Genomic DNA, 21,713 nt, shown 5'->3' with positions numbered 1-21,713 from the left:
TCTCGAACAGCAACTGGTGATAATAAACCACCAGACATTCTCTTATCTATCGATGAAAACCCCATATAGTCTACCAGCAAACATGCAGATGAATTTGATATATCTGGAAAATCAATAACCAATCTGGTAAAACGAAGAACATATCATCCATAAAAAATTTCCCTTACTCACGAGTTGACGTCTGAAGATTTTAATCGTAGAATGAAATTTTGTAAATTGATGCAAGAAAAAGGCATTTAGAATAATAGCTCCTTTTGAAGAATTCTATTTGGGGATGAAGTAACGTTTTGTTTAAATGGATGTATTCATTTGCGTAATTGTCGCTATAGGTGTACAAATCATCCTCATTGGACGCAGACTTTGCGTATTCACCATTCGCAAAAGCTCAATGTAAAAATGGGTATAATCAGTCACCAGATCACCGGTACACTTTTCGTAAAGAGGAGCTTAAACAACTCACCATACTTACACCTATTGCGAAACGAAATAGTTCCATTAATCGGCGCAATGTTTCTTGGTGAAAATGAGGAACAAGTAACCCATAATGTTTGGTTCCAATAAGATGGTGCGGCACCATATTATGCTATGGCCGTGAAAAAATATCTTGATGAGATTTTTCATAGGGGACGAATCGGTGGCGAAGATGCGGTATAAATGGCCGCTACGATTTCCAGATGCCCCTCCATTTTTATTTTTTTCGTAGAGTAACTTATAAGGTTTAGAAACATAATTGCATAAAAGAATTCAAAGAACTACTGAGTCATTGACAAATTTTTACTGAAGCCCAATTTGAGCATTTATTGTAAGAATTTCAATTTTGTTTAATGTAGTAGTGAGCTATTCTATTTTATACCTAATAATTTTATTTTTTACGAAAACTGGTGGATCTAATTTTAATTCTGATTATACCGTTGTATCCCCGACTAAATGATTTTTCATTTAAAATACTACGATGGGTGCTTTTTAAATTAGTAATAAATACACTGACTTTCAATAAAACCGCAACACCAAGAAGAACACATCGTACACGTTTGAAATTCCTGCATTACGTTGGGCCGGGTAATAGATAAAAACGATCAAAATATCAAAAGAAAATAATTGTGAATAAGTGAAAAAATTTAATAATAATTTAATAATGGGTGGTATCTCCCCTTAAATTAATACATTCCTGTAAGCGACGTGGCATGCTTAAAATTAAATTGTCAATATCTTCCTATGGTATTGTATCCCAGGCACCTGCTCGCGGAGTTCATCTATGGTCTCTGGAGGACGAGCTAAACGTTGAAGTCTCCGACCCATTATATCCCATACATGCTCTATTGGGGACAAATCTGGAGACCGAGCTGGCCAAGGCAAAGTATCCAAATTTTCAGCTTCCAAATACCTCAAAGTATCGTTGGCTACATGTGGTCGCGCATCATCCTGTTGAAATGTGCTTCCAGGATGGTCGTGCATGTATGGTACAAGAACCGGGTCGAAGGCACTATTAATGTACCTCTGAACATTTAATCTATCATAAATAAAAACAAGAGGAGACGTCTATCATACTGGATGGCACCCCAGACCATGACACCTGTTGTTAAACCAGAATGACGCCTTTCCAAAAAGTCCAAATTTAATCGCTCTCCTCTGCGCCTTCTTACACGTAACCGTCCATCAGATCGCCATAAACAAATTCGGTTCTCATCACTGAACATGATTCTTCTCCACTCATCCACCCATCGTACTCTCAGACGACACCACTCCAGTCGGGCCACCCTGTGGTTTCGTGATAATGGAAGTCATAGGACGATATGAATTTAGTCTAAAACTTCGAATTCTGTGATACATCGTGCTAAGGGACACCCTTCGATTTAGGGTGGCTACCCAGTTAGCACCAAGAGACGGAATTGTTTCAAACGGGGCGCCTGTGGCTGAACGACGAAGTCGCCGGTCTTCGCGTCGGTTCGTCATTCTTGGACGGTCACTACCACGATGACGATTTACTGACTTCGTTAGACCAATCTCTCCAAGCTCTTAGCACTGTTGATGAGTTTCGATCCAATCTACGTGCAATTTCGCGGAAAGGTAAACCTGCCTCATGCATACCAACAATTCTTCCTCTTTCAAAGGGAGTTACCTGCATTTTGGCGTACACAAGGCATTTTGCACTACCACACATTCAATATGGTACTAATAATAATACCTTTATCGCTATCCGCCTGTAAAAAAATTTGCAAAAAGAACGATCGTCACAGATAAAAAAGTAAAGAAAAACTTCATATTGCATTAAAATGGGAACTTGAAAATTTTATCATTTTTTTCTCTTTACAAGTTTAAAATCATACCAAAATTTCAAATACGTGCAATGCGTTCTTCTTGGTGTTGCGGTTTTTTTGAAAGTCAGTGTAGTTTACAAGAATAGGTGGATGGGGGATGGAGAGTTTGAACATGGAAAATAATGAACTTGATGCAATTTTTAAAATAAAATTATACGTGTCTAAGCCTATCTGGAAAAACGTCGGGCTTGCAAGAGTTATAAACGTGTTTCAGTACTTTTTACAAGCGCTGTATACAGCGCACACCTGCAAATGACTCCAAATTTACAAATTTAATGGCAATATTCCATAGCCGTTTTTCGACACTGATATATTGACCAACGGCTTTTTGCTTTTAAAATCCCGGAACATTTCGCCTTAATTGTTTTGCCTTCTTTTGATGTTCAAAATTACTGTTGTATTTTCCTTAACACATTAAAAAGAAGGTTATAATCAGAATTATTGCTTCTGCTGCTACCACAGGAAAGAAGGCACCATAATGAATAGGTAATAAACGTCAGAGTGAAAACAAATTGCATCAAGCGCAATAGCGAAGTTTAATTAATAATAAAGTAGCCATAAATCAGCCCCGTTGTTCTAAAAATTTCGTACCTATTTAAACTTTCGAAATGGTTGATAAGGCGTCAAGCGAGATGAAAGAAGTTCGCTTTAAAAGCACTCTTTTTCATCCCAGTGTAATAGATACCCCCTGTTTCGGTGAGGAATAGCCCTAAGGAGTTTTGTTTTTAGATTCTTAATTTTGTTTCAATTGCAGTTCACGCTAAAGAATTGTTTAATCTTAGATTACAGGAAGGCGGAAGTGTTACCATCTACGAGGCCTTTTTATTGCCTCTTTCCGAAGGATGGAACTTGTCCGTCGCGTGGAAAATCTCCAAAAGGCACCCGGCCTGATGTTATGGCGGCCGGGTGCTTCGGGAATCCCCGAGACTCTTTCTCTACGTTTTTCAATTCCAGAACTGCCCCCCGACCCGACGGACATATATTCAGGGTCGAAGAGAACAGTGAGTAGGTACCATCTACTCGACTCGTCTTCTGCTAGTTTATTCCGCGTCCTCCTTATCTGCTCTTCTTTACTACACCTACTATCTCCGGGTCATTTCGGTCCTGTTGTACTTCTTTTCGACCTTTATGTAACCAGGAGGGCATTCGTGATGGCTTCGAGCCTCTCCACTCCTTTCAAATTGCGGGATAACGACTTTCTTTTTTTTGTAAGCAATTAATTATGCCCTTCTGGATCCGCATCGGGTTGTTTCCAGTCCTGATGTACAGGGTGCCTATTATTCCTCTCAACATTAATATCTCTAATACCGTAGGAGATGCAGCGTTGGTTAAATGCAGACAACGTGGACTCTTTATGAGGGAATACTTTACTTTTTATATTTTTTTAAAATTCGGATTACTTCCGGACATATCCAAAGAAAAAACGAAAATTGCTATTATCTTTTTTTTTGGCTTAAATTACATAGAAACCTGAGAATGAAGGATACTTTCTAAGGGCACTTTTTGCCGCGTTACTACATAAAAATACGTATTCGGAAAAACGACGTTTCGGTTTTTCAATACCATCACCAATTTCTTTTTCAAATACGAGCCTGACCGTGCGTATTTCTGAACTCGACTAATCATTGATAATTGAAAATCAACCATGCGTCTGTTTTGTGTTTAATGTAATCTACAGATAGGTCGTTTTTAATATATGTTACAAAAGGGTTAAGGATACGATGTGCCCTCGTGGTACGCCCATGGCCGGCCTTATCGTGTACATTAGAATAGCCTGCAATACTCTTGGACGGCATTAGGATTATCAGCACCATGCTTTGTCGGCGTGGGAATCCCCAGCAATATGCTGCGTCGGCTCAAAATTTACAGTACTAGTGCCGATTGGCGGCATCTGCAAAAAAAAGGTTTTCCCCACGGTTTAAAGCTGCGAGCAGTTTAGACACGGTTAATGGCACTCCAGCCAGGGTGTGCCCATGGCTGTCACTAAGAAATTTAGTATTTCAGGGTGGCAGAAGATATACTGGCTTTTTTCCTTTTTTCTAATCACGCAATGCAGACGCTGTGTCGGCGTTTCTGAATTCGTAAGCTCACTTAGTACATAATAAATTTGTACCGAAAAGTATGAAGAGGAGTTAATTACTTCCAAAAAATCACCACAATTGTAATTTTTTACAGTGTTACACTTGCCGATTTGCGACGTTTAGATCAAAAATATTCGTTGTCACAAGAAACAATACCAAGATTTTCACATTCTGTACTAGTGCACCCTACGTACTCGACTCACTTTCATGATAGAAATTGAAAATCCCTATGTCAAAATGAATATCTCAATAGATGTCAGATGTTAATCACATGACAGGCATAGGCGCGTTGCGCTTGGTAAGAGATACGGCCTAATTCTCTATATTGAAAAATCTTCCATTCTAGAGGATAAAATTATTGGTCCACGTTTTATTGATGAAAATTTAACTTACTAGAACTACATGGACTTAATAAACAACGACGTTTTAGGATTTCCGGAAAATGATCCATTAGCATCAGACGATGCGAGACCTCATAATGCTCGAGAAGTAACCGAATTGCTAAACCGAATATTTCCAAATAACTGGATGAGTAACCATAGTGCGGTTCATTAGCTTGTCCACAGTCCAGACCTGAATCCATTAGATTAGTTTCTCTGGGGCTATCTTTAAAATAAGCTACAGTGAAACATTTCATACAATATCAACATTTTAAGGCAAAATTTAGTCAAGAAAATTCATTCAGTTCCAGTCTGAATCATTCAAATGTTGATTTTAAGATAGCAGAAGCATACTGCGAAATGCATTGAAACAGATAGATTCATTTTTAAATATTTTAACTGAGCATCATTATTCAAAAAACTTAAGTTAACATTCGTATTTATTTTTGTTATTTGTTAGTATATATATTAAAATTAAAAAAAGGTTTTTTCTTGTAAATTATTCCATCTTGTCATTTTAATATATAGTCAGTAGTATTATTAGTCTTACCAAATTAATTCGAAAATGTTCTCAGAGTGTATGAACAACCGTAAACGGGCAAGTGTGAGCCATGATTATTTTTTCAATTATCAACGACTAACTGAATTCATAAAAAAACCCTCAGGCCCCTAATTAAAAAAGAAAACTTGATGATGGTATTGAAAAATCGAAAAGTCCTATCTTCGAAAAATTATTTTCATATTGTAACGTGAGCAAAGGGCCTTAAGAAAGTATTTTTCACTTTCATGCTTCTTTATAATTTACAGCAGGAAAAATAAGAGGAAATAAGATATTTCAGTTTTTTCCGGATATCTCTGGAAGTAATCGGGATTTTTTTTAATTAAAAAGGCAAAGTACTCCTTTCATAAAGACGCAACTTTTCCTCCATTTAACCGACTCTATATTTTCTCCAGTTTCTGAGATCATCATATTGAAACTCGAATACAGGACACCTTGTACATATACATTCGACAGAATTTTTTTTCTTCTGCAATAGAAATTGTTTCTGCATGTTTGCGTGTTCTTCTGAAATGCTTCGCTTTGCGTTTCGGTACGCATTCGTGTATGGCCGTTCTTCAGTGAACCATCCCTTCGCCATTTCGTCCAGACTTTCTATAGCCTTTCGTCGTCCTATTTGTCCAACAATTGGTTTCCAATTATGCAATGGGTCGTTTTGTCGATAAGCCTGCGTCCAGGCATTCCATGGTTTTATCAAAGGACCATCATCTTTCTGCCTTCCGCAGCTGTTACCTCTTTCCCCTCCTCCGGGGTTAGTTACCCAAACTCGGCAAAGACGGCATCTAGGGGTCATCATGTGAAAGCCTATGATCCCTAAGCGGAATTGTTAACACGAAACAAGACGTTTTTATTGGTTTTTCAGAAAGATGGGGGTTAAAATTGCAAGTTACAAGAAAAGTATCCTTTCAATGAAAAGACGGAAGAGTCCCTCTAAAACTGTTGTTTTACAGGAATTACGTCAATTTCGTGCAGTCTCGACCTCGGAAAGGGCTTTTTATCCGCAAACTTCAAAGACTCATTGTCGATCAAATAAGCATATTGATCTTCTTCTTAGTTTCTTTTCATGCTGTCCAACTGTAAAATAAGTTGACTGAAGATAAATGAGATGAAACTCAATGAATCCTGCAGAGAGAAAATTGAGAATATAGATATTATTCAGGCACGTATTAAGTATTATTATGTATCCTGGGATCATGTATCTACGTCAATCAATTCTCAGACAAGTATATTTACAACCAATTACCCCGATGTCTGAAACAAGATTCCTGTGGGAAATCTTTACTCAATGACCCTGCAAGGAATCAACAAGAAAAATAAATCGCACACCGGCAAATAAATCAGGTCGAGTCCGTTGGAAAAGTGTTTTGCTTATCTGGATGAGGAAACTTTTCGAACTCTTTCAAGTCACCAAGTTCTGGATTTGTATCTGGTCCGTTTCCAAATGGTTTTTTGTTCTGGGGTTAGTACGCTATTTAATCAAAAACCCGCAGCGTGTTAAAATGCAATTTCTCTTTCAAATAAAGTTCCTTAAACTAATTATTCGCCATGGGAGGACAAAAGTTGAAATTTGTTTGTGCGTCACCGCGTTTGGACGACTGGTTAATTAAATTTGTTAGACCAAATACCTTTTGAAACCGAATCTGGGACAAACACATCATAAAATATTATCCCAGGAAGGTAAATAATTCTGGTTTCTAGTGCTAACGCTAAAATATTTCGGGAGAGAACACATACAGTGTGTTCAAATGAGAGAGACGAGAGAAACCACTTATTGGGAGTCTTGCAAAAAAAAGATATTATAACTAAATCGGTCATGAGACATCGCTGAGAAATATTTTCAAATTCATAATTATATATTTAGGAGGCCTTTTTACATGACTAATCTATAAAATGCGATTTTTAGTGACATTTATCCAGAAAACGTATATTTTTATATAAAATACAGAATGCCTACTAAATGATGGCATTAAGTTCCAGGGATAATTCTCAGCCATATTAAAAAAAAAGTCCTAATAAACGTATGTCCTGTCTTGCTTCGTTTTCATGACACAGGGTGACACAGTTTTTTTTTTTTTCGATTTTGCATAAATATTTTCGGACATTGTGGCGATATTTCGATGAAATTCTGTATTCAAAAGTTTTCCGAGACGATAATTTCAAATATAATATCGGTTTTACCGCCATATGTAGGGGGCGCCATCTGCAGTAATGTTCTCGTGTTAAATTTACCCTAACGTTTGTAGGACCCTGTATTTTGGCTTCTAATTAAGTTTTGTTCCCCAATCAATTCTAAACCAAAAAATTATACCTGGTCGAAAACTCTCAGGGCAATGGTTTTCGAGATATCGACGATTAAATATTTCTTTGCACATAATTTCATGGAAACATTAATCATTGTTAATCGCATAGCAAGATCTGTTGGTAACAACGCCTGCATTCTAATAATCTCTATTTTATATAATAATATACGTTTTCCGGATAAATTTCACTAAAAATCGCATTTTATTGACAAATCGTGTAAGAACTCCCCCTAGCGGTATAGTTAAGAGTTTAAAAATATTTCCCCAGCGATTTCTCATGGCCGATTTAGTAATTTTTCTTTCTGGACACTGTGCAATAAGTAGTTTCTCAGAAATTGCCGACGTCCTTCCTTATTCGAACACCCTGTACATACATATGTAATTATATTCAAAAATTGGCGCCGACGTCCAACAAAATATACGTTTTATTATTATTACTTAAACTTACATTCCGTCATTAGTTTAAAAAATCACCTAACAAGTCCTAATTTACGATTTAAACTCAGGTTTACCGAAAGTCGTCATAAAGAGCGCCGGTATTTTCATAAAAACGACATATTTTCGAGCATTAATAAAGCGGAAATACAGAATCCTACGGGTTCGGATGACGTCTACGCGTATTAATGGAAGTTATATTGGATTTTAATGGAAAATTCTTATTATTGAGAAATAAATTTCTTGAAGAGTGTTTCACTAAAATTACAAGTCTGAATTGGGCTTTTGAAATGTTAATAACGTCTTTTAGAAATATCGTCTAGTTGAATTGCTACATATTCTTTTGATAAACTTACTTTGAGCCTTTGCAACGTTGCTGCTTTAATTCGTAGTAATTTAATTGTCGTCAATGAGCATTCAGAGTATCTAGAGAAGAAACGATGGATAGTAATAAGGTGTCAAATCAAAATATCAAAAATAAGTATCACAATATTTTTATGCTGAAAAACAAACTGACTTAAGCATAATATAATGCGTGCTTGTTGATCTGATGAACGGAAGAACCGCATTTTCACATACACTACTCAAAATAATCTAGAGAACAAGGAAATTTTTGATAAATTTTAATATTTGATACATTTGTGATAAGAAAAACTCGATCTCAGTCAATTATTGGTTGATTGTGGACACAGCACCAGAGAACTGGAGGTGTGGCAGAAAGACACACTGGCAACAGCTTAAGATCATTTTCTAGTCGTTGAGGCTAGACCTACAAGAACAATTCCATCTAGAGGTCTAATTAGAAACCTATACGAGGTACACAGAGTGTTGATTTCGAAACAAACTGCTAGAAACCAATTACATGAATATGGCCTACACTCAATGTGAGCCTCTGCACTGAATCATGCAAATCACACTCTACATTTGGCTTGAGGAAGATCATCACCATTAGGATCTAGAGCAGGAGTTACCACACTACGGTTCACAGACCAAGTCTAGCTACGGGTCAATCCAACCCGTGGCCGAATGGACAAAAAAGATGCACATTTATTAACTATATTAAATATTAATGCAAATAGTTAAACAAGGAGAGTTCCGCGATTAATAGTGTTATCGTTCGGTCGCGCAGAAGTCTCTTATCGGTTCGCCAGTGGCGCGCGCTGTGTGTTATTAGTAACATTTGTGCGCGCTGGTATGTGCCGTTGGAACGATTTATTGTATACAGGGTATATGTTTGGGGCTTGGGAAGTGAGATATATTATGACTAATGGTTGTTTAAGGGGTATTTAAAAAAAAAATGTTTTCTCGAGTGCGTTCGGATGTTCTGCTATTGCAATTAGCTTTGATGATTTTTAGACATTTAAGGAGTAAAGGGATAAATAGAACTCGTTAGCAATTATGAATCTATGTATATTTATTTTACCGTATTTATGAAGGGTCTAATCTCAACCAACATCCGTTATCACATGCAATCTATGTCTGTACAATAGTTAGAAAATGTGGTTCTTTTCTTCTCTAAATATCGCAGCTATAATTGCAAATTTATTGTGTTGGTGAAGCCATTGATACCTTGGACATATGTCGGAGATACTACGTAATGTTGTCGGCTAAATAAATAAAATGAGTATTCGGGGTAATTATGGTCTTACTATTTAGAGGGGAAAAGGACCAAATAGGACCCCTTTATTAACTTAAATTATTTAGGGAACGCTTATCACTATATACATTAAAAAGAATTTACTTAGTCTAAACTTTATTCTAAAATGGCCCTATGGGAGGATATCATGAATGTTCTCCGAAAAACATCTCTTATCGTCACATACATTGAGAGCTGATTTGGTTTGTGTACAGCTATGAATATTATGTTTCATTGAAGGAATAACGTGCTGACTGATAATTACATTTTTGCCGAAGTTCAAATAGTGAATATTACCATCAAATTTAATATTCTGTCTTACACCATAACTTTTAACACTCAAATTTGATACCAGCAATTATCCTGAAAATAATATTTATAATATTCCAAGAGCAAACAACACAGTTATAGGGCTTATGAAAGAGGAAACCGCTGAAGATATAATAACCCATTTTGTAGATCTACGATGTAAAATGTATACGTATAAATTAGAAAAAGGAAAATGTATGAAAAACTAAAGGTGTTAAAATTCGGCAAAAATATAATTATTAATCAACACGTTATCCGTTCAATAAAACATAATATTTATACCTCTAAACAAAACTAAATTAACTTACAACGTATTTGACGATAAGAGGTGTTTGTCGAAGAACATTCATGATATCCTCCCATGGGGCCATTTTAGAATAAAGGTTCAAACTAAGTAAATTATTTTTTAATTTACCTAATGCTAGACGTTTGTTGAACAACCTAAATTAATAAAAAACTCCCATTTGGTTTTTTTCCCTCTAAATAACAAGGTCATAATTACCCCGAATTCTCGTCGTGTTGGTTTAGCCATTAACATCACTTACATAGTAGAGTATCTCCTACATAAGTATATATGTATGTCCAAGATACTAATGGCTACACCAATACAGTAATTTTTCAATTATGGCTGCGATATTTAGAGGAGGAAAGGACCGCATTTCTCAGCTCTTGTACAAACGTAGATTGCACGTGATGATGGATGTTGGATGAAATTAGATCCTCCCTTACTGCGGTAAAATAAATACACATAGATTAATAATTGCTAAGATGTTTTATTTCTTCTTTTTTTCTTGTAAATATGTAAAAATTGTCATAGCTAATTGGAATATCACCAATTACTAACCAAGTGTCATCCAACTTAATAAAATAAATATCTCTCACTCGTTCCGGGGATGCGAACATGGCATAATTAGAAAATCATGGTGTTTGCTTTTAGCCCGTGAATATCTCGTATGTAGCAGAACCTCTGAACACAATTAAGACATACATTTTTTTTAACATCCCTCTTCAACAACCCTTAGTCACATCCCTTATATTTCACTCCCAAATCCCCAATCGCGTTTTCTATGCCGCGCTCCAACGGCACATACCAGGACACACAAATTTTACTCATAACGGCGAACGCGCGCGCGCACGCCGCTGGCGCGCCTATAGGGAGTTACTGCGAGGCCGAATCACATTCACACGACGCTAACGATAACGCTATTCATTACCGGACTCTCTTCGGTTACCTGCTAATGCAATAGGAAAGCGTATCGAAATGTCTTATTTAACAGGGTTTATGTGAAAAAATTCTTTATTTAATGCAAGTGATGTCTATCATCGTTTCTACAGTAAATTTTATTTAAGAAAACTGGATGTAATCATAAATAGTTCATTTCTAGGACATATTGAAAATGCCGATTTATTGTGCCCCACTAAATTGTGATAATTAAGCCTTAGAAATGTGCTAACACGCTTCGAGTTGAAAATCAAAATTGATGTATTTATCATGATGGAAAAAATTAAGACCAATTCCAAGACCTTCAGATCTTATATAGTTGTGGGGTCTAGTATTTTTTGACATAATTGAGCACCTTAACTCTACTCATAAGGTAACTTATAAGGAAAAAGAAAACATGTACATGAACTCTTTTCTTCATATTAAATCAATTCCAATAAAATTATGTCCCTTCAAGTAAGAATTGGAACAAACCAAATTTTTCACATTTTCAGTCTTGCGAAAATTTGTAGAAAATTATGCTGAAGAAATTTACATATTCAGCTCAAAATTACAGCCAAAAAATGTAATGTTGGAAAACGAGCTCCATATACGATTTAAAAATTTTCGTAAATATGAAAAAAAAAATTCATTTCGTTTTAACATCCATTTCAAGTAGATCCGGATAAAGTTGATGCGAATATACAATGAGGATGAATGGATTTGCAATCTAACAAGAGTTTAAATTCATTGTTTGAAAATTTAAATTCAATTTTATTCTTTGTTGCCAAAAAATAATTATAGCAATATTAGAAATATTGTTAGGAAAATAATTTTTATTTTTGGAGCAACTTACGTCTGTAAACTAAATTTTTCCAGATAAAATATTTAACATCAAAAACCCGTTCAAAACTGATCGGTGCTTCTAAGTCGGCACCAAATATGAATAAAATATGTATTCGAAAGATCTATAAAACCAACATATCAATCACATTAAATACTATTTGTGAAACTTTATAGCCGGCAGAACCATAATTTCATATATTCAAGTGCGACTCTATTTCTAAAAAGTTTTGGAAACCCTGGCTTGGAAGAATAGACGAATGTGTTAATCACAAATGAGTCTTAGTTTGGATTTGGACGTGGTACCTGAATTTTATGTGAATTTATTGTGAATTAATCTCATTATACAGGGTGTTTCAGAACTATGGGATCAAACTTCTAAGAATTGTTCAGTGCAACAACAGAAGACATCTGAGTATAAACGCCCATGTCCTCAAAGGTTTCTTTAACATGCTACAGAACTAAGATGCTTTAAGATAGTTACGCGAAAAAATGCGTTTTATCGAGTTATTTTATTCATTTCCCAGCCGGAATTTCTTTAAAACGTCTTATTAAATGTTGAACATCAAAATATGACTGCAACATGATGGTGTGTCTGTGTACTTTTCTGTTCAAACCAGTCAGTATTTAGATCGTTAATTCGGACAACACTGAATCGACAGAAGTGGTCCAGTTCTGTAGCCTCCTCGGTCACCCGATATATCACCTTTAAATTTCTTTCTGTGAGCACATGTAAAGTCTTTGGTTTACGAAACGCGAGTGTAAATTGAACAGGACTTGATTAGACGAATTACTGTGACATTGGGAATCATTCAAAACAATTATGAAACATTTTCAGCCAAATCCCCAAAAACCATGTACGTCCTTTAAACAGATGCAATGAAATTCACAAACGACATTTTGAATAATCACTATAGTACTATTTTGTGCAAATTAATTAAAATGAAACGTACTAAAATTCGATAAAAACACTTTTACACATAACTGTCTTAAAGCATCGTAAGGCCGTAGCGCCTTAGGAGGGTATTTGCGGACATTCTCAGATGTCATCTATTGTTGCACTCCAAAATCCCTAGAAGTTTGATCCCATGGTCTGAAACACCCTGTATGGGGTGTTTGTAAAAGATCTTAACGACGCGCTCTCTACCACAGATGTTTCAGATCAAAACGAGACGATTTAGAAACATTTACTCTAATCTAAAAGTTGATAATAACAGCACTAGAGGGCGTCAAAGTTAAAAGTTAAAAATCAATATTTGAGCATTTTTTCCATATCATACAAGAGAAAAACGTGAAAGTTACTGCAAAGGACTTCTTCAAAACGAGGAATTCATATCTGCTGACAAATTGCACTTACCTGGTAGATAGCGCCCTTTATAGCCCATAGTACGCGTATTTAATTGAATCAAACTTTTTTGCTCCCTGGTATAAATGGCTTTTAGATGCAGTAGTGTATTTGGTCATTATTTCCAAGTAAAAAAAGATATGTCTTGTTGACGTCGCTAGGAGGAACCATTAACGAGAAAATGCATTTCAGGGACGGCACAACACGAATATTTTCCTTACAAACCGGTAATAAACTAACGAAATGTAATAGGGAAAGAGAACAATAACAATTTTAATATGAATCTAAAAATTGGGACGTTGTTATAGCTTTATAGAGAAAAAACACATGGCAAAATTATGATCAACATCAATCCATGACCGTAGAACTTGGGCTTTTTAATAATTGCATATGTCAGATTTCTACTCTAAGGGAAGAAAAGGGGTTTAGGTATAATATTTTAAATTAAATAACTTATTTCCCACAGAAAAGGTACTTTTGATAAGACTCTTAATGATTCTCAGTAGTTTTACAAAAATAAGGCGCGAAGACATAATTAGAAACAAATAAAGATGCCATAAGAACTGTTTAAGGTATCCACCATTTGCACATATAGAAAAATTTATACGCCGAATAAGATTAAAATGTACCTTTTGCATAACTTCTTCGTTATCTCTAACAATATTTGATGCATCGTGAATAGGGTGCCAAAATTGTTTTTGGCCACCTATAGTTGTTACATCGACCATAGTCTCAAAAATTTCCTCATAAAAAATAATCCAGTGGGTTTAAATCCGAAGAACGTGACGGCCAGTTTACAGACACATCATTATTTTTGCATGGGCATTTATTTGGGTGCTGCTGATTCAAGTGATTTCTAACATTTAGTGGAAAATGTGGTGAAGCTCCATCGTGCACGAATCACATGTCTCTCCTAAGTGGTGCGGGTATATCCTTTAACAGATTCGACGATGTATTTTTTTATGTTTTAAATCAATTTCTTTTGTCAATCTTTGGGGAAGAATGACGGGAGCAACAATAATTTTACTAATTATTTCCGCGAATTGTTAAAACGGTCTTATCAAGAGTACTTTTTTGTAGTACATAAGGTGTTTGATCTAAAACTTTATACCTAAACCTCTTTTCCTCCATTTGTGTAAAAGCTGATCTATGCAATTACCAAAAAATCCAAGTTCTACGCCCATGGATCGATATTAATCCGAATTGTACGTGGTTTTCCCCTATAAAGCTATACCAACATACTAAATTTGAGATATTAAAATTGTTACTGTTTTTTTGTCCGATTAAACTTCATGAGATTATTACCGGTTTATTACAATATTCGGGTTGTGTCTTCAGTCAAACGCACTCGTAAACGGTTCTTTTAGCAACATCAACAAAGTATCTAATTTTTTACTGGGAAACGATGACCAAATACACTACTACATTCAAAAATCATTTATACCAGGAGGGAAAAAAGTTTGACTTAACTAAGTACGTGCTGTAGACTGTAAGTAGCGCCATCTACCAGATAAGTGCAATTAGTCTGCGGATATAAATTCCGCGTCTTGAGAAACATTGTCACACTAACTTTCATGTTTTTATGTTTTTATGTGGTTCAGTATGGAAAATATGTTCAAATATTGATTTTTAATTTACAACTCTGACGCCCTCTAGCGCTGTTATTATCAACTCTTGTATTAGGGCAAATGTGACCAAATCGTCTCGTTTTGATCCGAAAAATTGGTGGTAAGCCACTGTAAAGGCCTTTTATAGATACCCTGTACAAACATCATTACTAAAAGTATACTTGTTTCTTAGAATCTTTTGACAATTATATTATACTTTCACTATCAATAGGCTTTCCTCAGATTTACGAACTACTCTCAGGTAGTGAACAGAAAAAAGCGACCGTAAAAGGGCATTTTAATGAATGCAAAATTCGTTTTATTGCGGGTCCCAATATTTTCCACACTTTTTGCGCACGTGATGATAATGCTTACCGTATGACCTTCATTAGAATCGGAGGCACTTTTGCAGGGTGTTTTAGAATACATCAGGTAACTGCTCACTGTAGGTTCTTGGTACCCAATTAAGAAATAAAGTTCATACAAATGCAGTACGTCCGCATGCCTTTTGCTTTTGTAATACAATCAGTTAAAATGATCCCATATTTGTTGTATTCCTAATAGATTAACGGTAAAACATTTATGATTGTGAACTTAATTTCTCGCAAAAACATTAATAATAATAATAATAATAATAATAATAATAATAATAATAATAATAATAATAATAATAATAATAATAATAATAATAATAATAATAATAATAATAATAATAATAATAATAATAATAATAATAATAATAATAATAATAATAATAATAATAAGAATAAGAATAATAATTACAATAACTGTTTCAATTAACGGCCATTTACCTCAATGCAAACGTTGCACTTCTTTCGCACGTTTTCCCGAAAGCGTATAAAAATACTGGGGATATTTTGCATAATTTGACAACTGGCAAAGGTTTTTTGGCTCGATTTTTCAATAATTTCTACGAGGCACGAATAAATTGAATTTTTCAGAAAACTCAACAAAAAGAAATCCCAACTAATTAAGTCGAGTGAGCGAGGCGGCCATGCATGGGCCCTCCTCTTCTTATCCACTTTCTCGGAAAAGATTTGTCCAAGAAGTTCCCTACTTATCTCTAACAATAGGCCGGCGATCCATTGTGTTGAAAGATCAACATTTCTTTAATGTTTAGAGGAACTTTTTCTAATAGTTGAAGAAGTCTCCCGAAGACATACATTACTAATTGTGTTTCGCCGTTTAAGCGAGGTGATAAAATAAACGGATCAATGAGGTAATCAACAACGATTCCAATCCACAGGTTTACTTGGAAAACAATGCTGGTGACCTTTTACAGTTATTACTTGGGGGATTTATTCTTCCCATACATGAGAATTGCAGACATGAAAATAGCTATGCCTAGTAAATACAGTTCATCCGAAATGAAAATTTATTGCTAAATGGTAGATCTCTCATATGTTGGAAATACCACCGGCAAAACGAAATCCTAAGAGGATAATCACTTGGAAGCAGCGACTGACATAGATGGAACAGAGCAATGTCTTCCCTCCAAAAATTCTGCAAACTGAACAATGGCCGATGTTTAAAGTGCAAGCTGCAACTGCTGCTAATAAGATTGTCGTTTACTACTTGGAAGATATCTTCTTCAGCATCTGCAGTCCGAATTGTTCTTTTGGCACCAGTATTTTGGCTTCAATATGGCTAAGGTACCAGTTTCTCTCAATCATCCTTGGAAAAACTGCACAACTTAAAAGTCTAGTTGGAAATCTTTCCTGATAGATGCGTTTAGCTATGCGTGAGTTACCATCGGTTAAGTTTGCTAATTCCTGATACGTAGAAAATCAAAAAACATATATTTTATTTTTCAAATGCGTTCAGTCGAAAAAATACATTACTAATTGAAAACATTTATTGTCATTAAACTATTTGGAATTAAAAAAAAAAACATATAAAGGACAAAATGTGAGATAATTTTAACATCCTGTATCGCGTAAACGACGGGAATTTGAATATACAGTGGGTCAAACCAAGCTCGCTCGCCAAACGAAAATACATTTTTTGAATGGACAAAGCATATCAAGTAATTTCGACCAAATTAAAAAACAATGGCTTTAAGAGTATAAGGATTGTATTTTACAAAAAAGGTACAAAATACTAGAAAACATTCGTTTGCCTAAAACATACAAACGAAAAACGAATAATTAATAAATTTTATCGCAAAAGCCAAACCTGCTCGAATAGAAAATTTTTCAAAATTTCACTCGCTGCTATCATTTGTTTAAGTTTATGTATATTATTCGTCGAATACAATTTGAGAAATTTTGATCGTAAAATAAATCAAAATGAGTCGTCAAAGTGGGCGACCGTCTATTGATGAGAGAAAATTAATTAATGAATATTTTAAAGGTGGAAAATCTTTATGAAAAATATCAAAAATAGTCTTAAAAAATGATACTACTATCAGAAGTGTGGTCCAATGGTTCAAAACCAGAAATGAAATTAGAAATAAGTGCAAAAACGGCGTTTTCTGAAACTGAAAAACCATATGTTGTGTGAGAAATAAAAAATATCAAATTCTAAGTGCTCCCAAACTTGCAGAAGGGGTTCCAAAACATTTGAAGAAAATCGTGACGGCACAATCTATCCGGAATGTCCTACGTAGGGCACAGCTCATTGGCAAAAGGGCCAGAAACAAACCACTTATTACTAAACAGAATCGAAGAAAACTTTGGAAACTTGCACGGGAACATCGATATAAAAATTTCGATTCTTGGAAAAATGTCTTCCTTAAGGGACAACAAGTATAACGTCTTTAGCTCCGATGATGAGGTTTGTGTATGAAGGGAACCTAATGAAGAGTCGGAATTAGAAGATTTATGGCCAACAGTAAAACACGAAGGAGGATGGGTTATGATTTGGACGAAGGTTTCGGCAGCAGGACCTGGCAATCTTCATTTTATGGAAGGCAAAGTTGATCAGAACGTTCATTTAGACTTCGCAAAAAAAATATTTCCGGAAAACGTTCAAAAATTAGGATTAACAGATGGGCGGCAATTTCATCAAGACCACGACCCGAAGCATACCGCTTACAAAGTTGAGTCGTGGTTATTGTATAATTGTCCTCATGTTGTAAATCCTTAACCTCAGAGTCCCGAAATTAATTCCATTGAAAACTTATGAGAACATCTTGACCGAAACGTGCGACAACAAAACGGTTCAAATAAAACGAAACTGAAACCGTGTGCTCTCAGCTAAATGGAGCAAAATTGATCCAGAATACTGCGAAAAGTCGATCAAGTCGATGCCTTCAAGATCAGCAGCAGTTGTGAAAAACAAAGATCTTCATACTAAATATTAATTTGCAACAAATTTGCATAAAAATGTGAAATTCGCGTTGAGAGCGAGTTTGCTTTCTGCCATAAAATTCGAGTAGTTACTAGTCTCTCGTTTGTATGTTTTAGGCAAATAAATGTCTTCAGATATTTTATTCTTTTGTTTAAAATACAATCCAAATACTCTTAAAACCATTAATTTTCAACTGTATTTCTTGTTTCGGTTACAAAAACCGCCAGAAAGGAATTGGCAGGCTTATCTCAAAACACCTTATAGAACATTTTTCTATTGCCAGCTATTCAACAGTGGTTTATTGATACCTCAGAAGTCCCTTTTTTTATGACACCATTACCAGCCGACCGGTCCCAGTTATGATAACCGCGACTTTGAAGTCTATTTTCTGCAAGGTTTTTTCATCACCCTGGAGACCGTTTATGGCTACCATTCCTTCACAGCGTCTTCGTGGCCGAAATCAGAGCGAAGATAATTGGTACCGATAAGTACCTTTGCGTGACGAATTCTTTGTTTGGATCTACCTTATTTGACAATAGAGGATGTTGTTATTTACAATACCCCCCAAATAAACCTGAAACGTATAATTGCTCCAATAAAAGTGTTTGTTGATTATGATCATGAGCAACGATGCAAAATTTTCGTCGATGCTGATCTAGATATTTTACGTCACGATTTGAAGAAACGTTTTATTCCCAAAACGATGACGTATTGCTCCCCTACGTTTCACGTTATGGCCTAGAAATGCATCGTTAACAAATTTTGGCTGTTGCAAGAACCATGCAAATTGTACGGGTAGAACGAGCTCCACGGAGGAAGCTTGGTTTTTGGGCCTTTGAACCGGCGTTATGAATTATATGATATGAATTTCATGGGGCTCGGTCAACGAAAAGTTCTCGTTCTCCTCAGGCTTCGGAGGCTTTTCATTTGTTTTTTTTTATAGAGGCAAGACCAAGACCATTCAGACGCTCGCCAAACGTTCAGAAACCATGATGTTAATTAAAAATTCAAAATATATATCGATTACTTTTGCAATGATGTATGAAATTAGCTAAAACAGAGGCATGCATTTGATAATGGAAAAAATTGAACGGCAAAAAACTTCCTTAAATCACGAACAAAATGGTTAGACGTGCAGGGACCCAAAAATCTCCGGAATACTTTATTATTATAAATTTTAAGCAAAATGCAAATAAGTTTTAGTACTTTGTATGTCCGTAATTTCATTCAATGACACTTAGTAAACGATTTGAGGTCGAAAAAAACAACTTTATTCCGCGTCAATTTTAGATAACTCCCGCTCCAACAAAGCTGCTTCACTGGTAATTTCGAGTCCCGTGATCTGCCCTTTCAGAAAATGCCACACGTTCTCATTAGAGTTAAGATCTGGGGACTTTATTGGAGTTTTGATCACTTTTGAGCAGTTTTATAGTAGCTATTCTCTTACTCTCCTTGGGCTATGTTTGAAATCGCTATCCTGATAAAGTTTAAACGCGTTTAAACTGCTCTTATTATTAGAAACGGATCGAAGGTTTTGATATCAAAGATTTTCAATAACACATTTCATCCATATTTCCTTGGATGAATGCCAATTGCCGAACTCCTTGCGCTTGATATACCAGCCCGTGCCGTGACGCACCCTCCACTATGCTTGGACGTAAGCTTGCGCTTTTTGAAGCTTCGCTTGGTTTCTCCAAAATCTTTAAAGTCGAAAATGTTAAATTTGCACTCGTCGCAAGAAATTACATCTGACCAATAAAATTATTTCCTTTTAATGCATAACTGGAGACGAATTTTGGTTCAATGTTAGTATTCTTCTGCAATAGCCACGTTTTTGTCTTAGTATTCTGCTATGGTAGCCATGGGAATGCACGCTACAGCATGTTGCGCATCGATTTCTCACTATGTTATTCTAAGTACATTTGAAGTTATGGACCACTAATTTAAAGATCTCGTGTGCCTTTTCGACCAATAAGACGTTTGTCTCATGCATTCATTCAATATACCTTTCGACGGCCTTTTTGCGGAGAACTATCAGGTCTGTCTTCGTTTTTGTATCGCTAAGTAATGTTGCACTTTTGCTTAATTTCCGCGTGTGGGTAATTTTACTACAGGAGCAACATTTTTCACAATGAAACACGACTAACTGTCTTAAATGGAAACTTGTATTTTTATCATGAGTCATATTGTAACAATTTTTAGCGGGGCTAAGCATAGAAGGGCAAATAAATATGTACACTGTGGGGCCGCATATTCAAATAGCGCATACCGCTTTTATTATAAAAAAAACTTTAACCACAAAAGTTGCAGGGTTTATCATAAATTGCCTGAAAATGCTACATAATGCAACGGGCGGATATTGCAAATTTAAAAAAGGACCCAAGTTCATAAATTTATAATGGAATATCTTGTATATTTACAAAAGTTGAATGGAACTTTATTTCTTGATTTCAAAAATATATAATATGTTAACATTTGGTTTAGCGGTTTTCACGGTATTTGCACTTAAAAATCGGCATGATATTGTTTCTCCAAACTGCAGTTGCAATGAATAAACCAACGGACCGAACGTCATTAGTAATTAATAATTATTAATTAATCACTTTCATCTTGGACATAATAAATTACTTTAAAACTAACACAAACAAATTGCGTTTCGATACCACGGAACTAAGATAAACATTTTATTAATAAAAATCATTTGCAAAAATTCAAAAATTTCACAAGTGCCAAACGTGTCCACAGTTATTTTCAACACATTTTCAGTAGTATTCGTTCAACTTCAACGAAGCAGTGAAAATAAATTGAGGATATTTATTTAATTACTGGATCCTTGCCTGGATCCTTCCTTTTAAATCCTCCAAATTTTTGACGATTTTCTTTATAGACTTAATTAAATCAAGACAATATGACAGCCAAATCGACAGTAAGTACTAACGACGTTCGGTCTATTTGTTTATTCATGGAAGTTTTTTCGGGAGAAGAAATATAATCCCGACCTGTAAATGGAAATACCGCGAAAACGGCGGAACCAAATGTCAACATCTTGTATATTTTTGAAATCAGGAAATGAAGGTCTATTAAATTTTCATAAAATATACAGGGCGTTTCGTTATAAATTTGCCACCTGTGTGTTCTTTTTTAACTTTACAATATTCTTTTGTTGCTGACCATTTTTTGGCGAATTACGATAAACCTTATAGCTTTTGTATTTAAAGTTTTTTTTTTTTTAATTAAAAGTAGTACGCGCGGTTTAAATTTACCAAACTTGTATACAAGGGATAGCAACAACAGATGCATTACTGATTATAAAAAAAAAACTTAAATTGCATCGCAGGAATATTTTTAGCCGTAATCATTTGGTTCATTATTCAAGGCTGTTTTTTG

The 21,713-nt window shown here is 35.3% G+C and overlaps 1 protein-coding gene across 4 annotated transcripts in view; it reads left to right on the top strand.

Moving 5' to 3' along the window:
- srl (spargel) overlaps positions 1-21,713 on the top strand; it is a 129,334-nt gene that overhangs the window by 69,086 nt on the left and 38,535 nt on the right. The window lies entirely within an intron of this gene.

This window comes from Euwallacea fornicatus, chromosome 14 (genome assembly GCF_040115645.1).
Source record: "Euwallacea fornicatus isolate EFF26 chromosome 14, ASM4011564v1, whole genome shotgun sequence".
Taxonomy (NCBI): Eukaryota; Metazoa; Arthropoda; class Insecta; order Coleoptera; family Curculionidae; genus Euwallacea; species Euwallacea fornicatus.
This window is presented reverse-complemented; position numbering and strand designations above follow the sequence as displayed.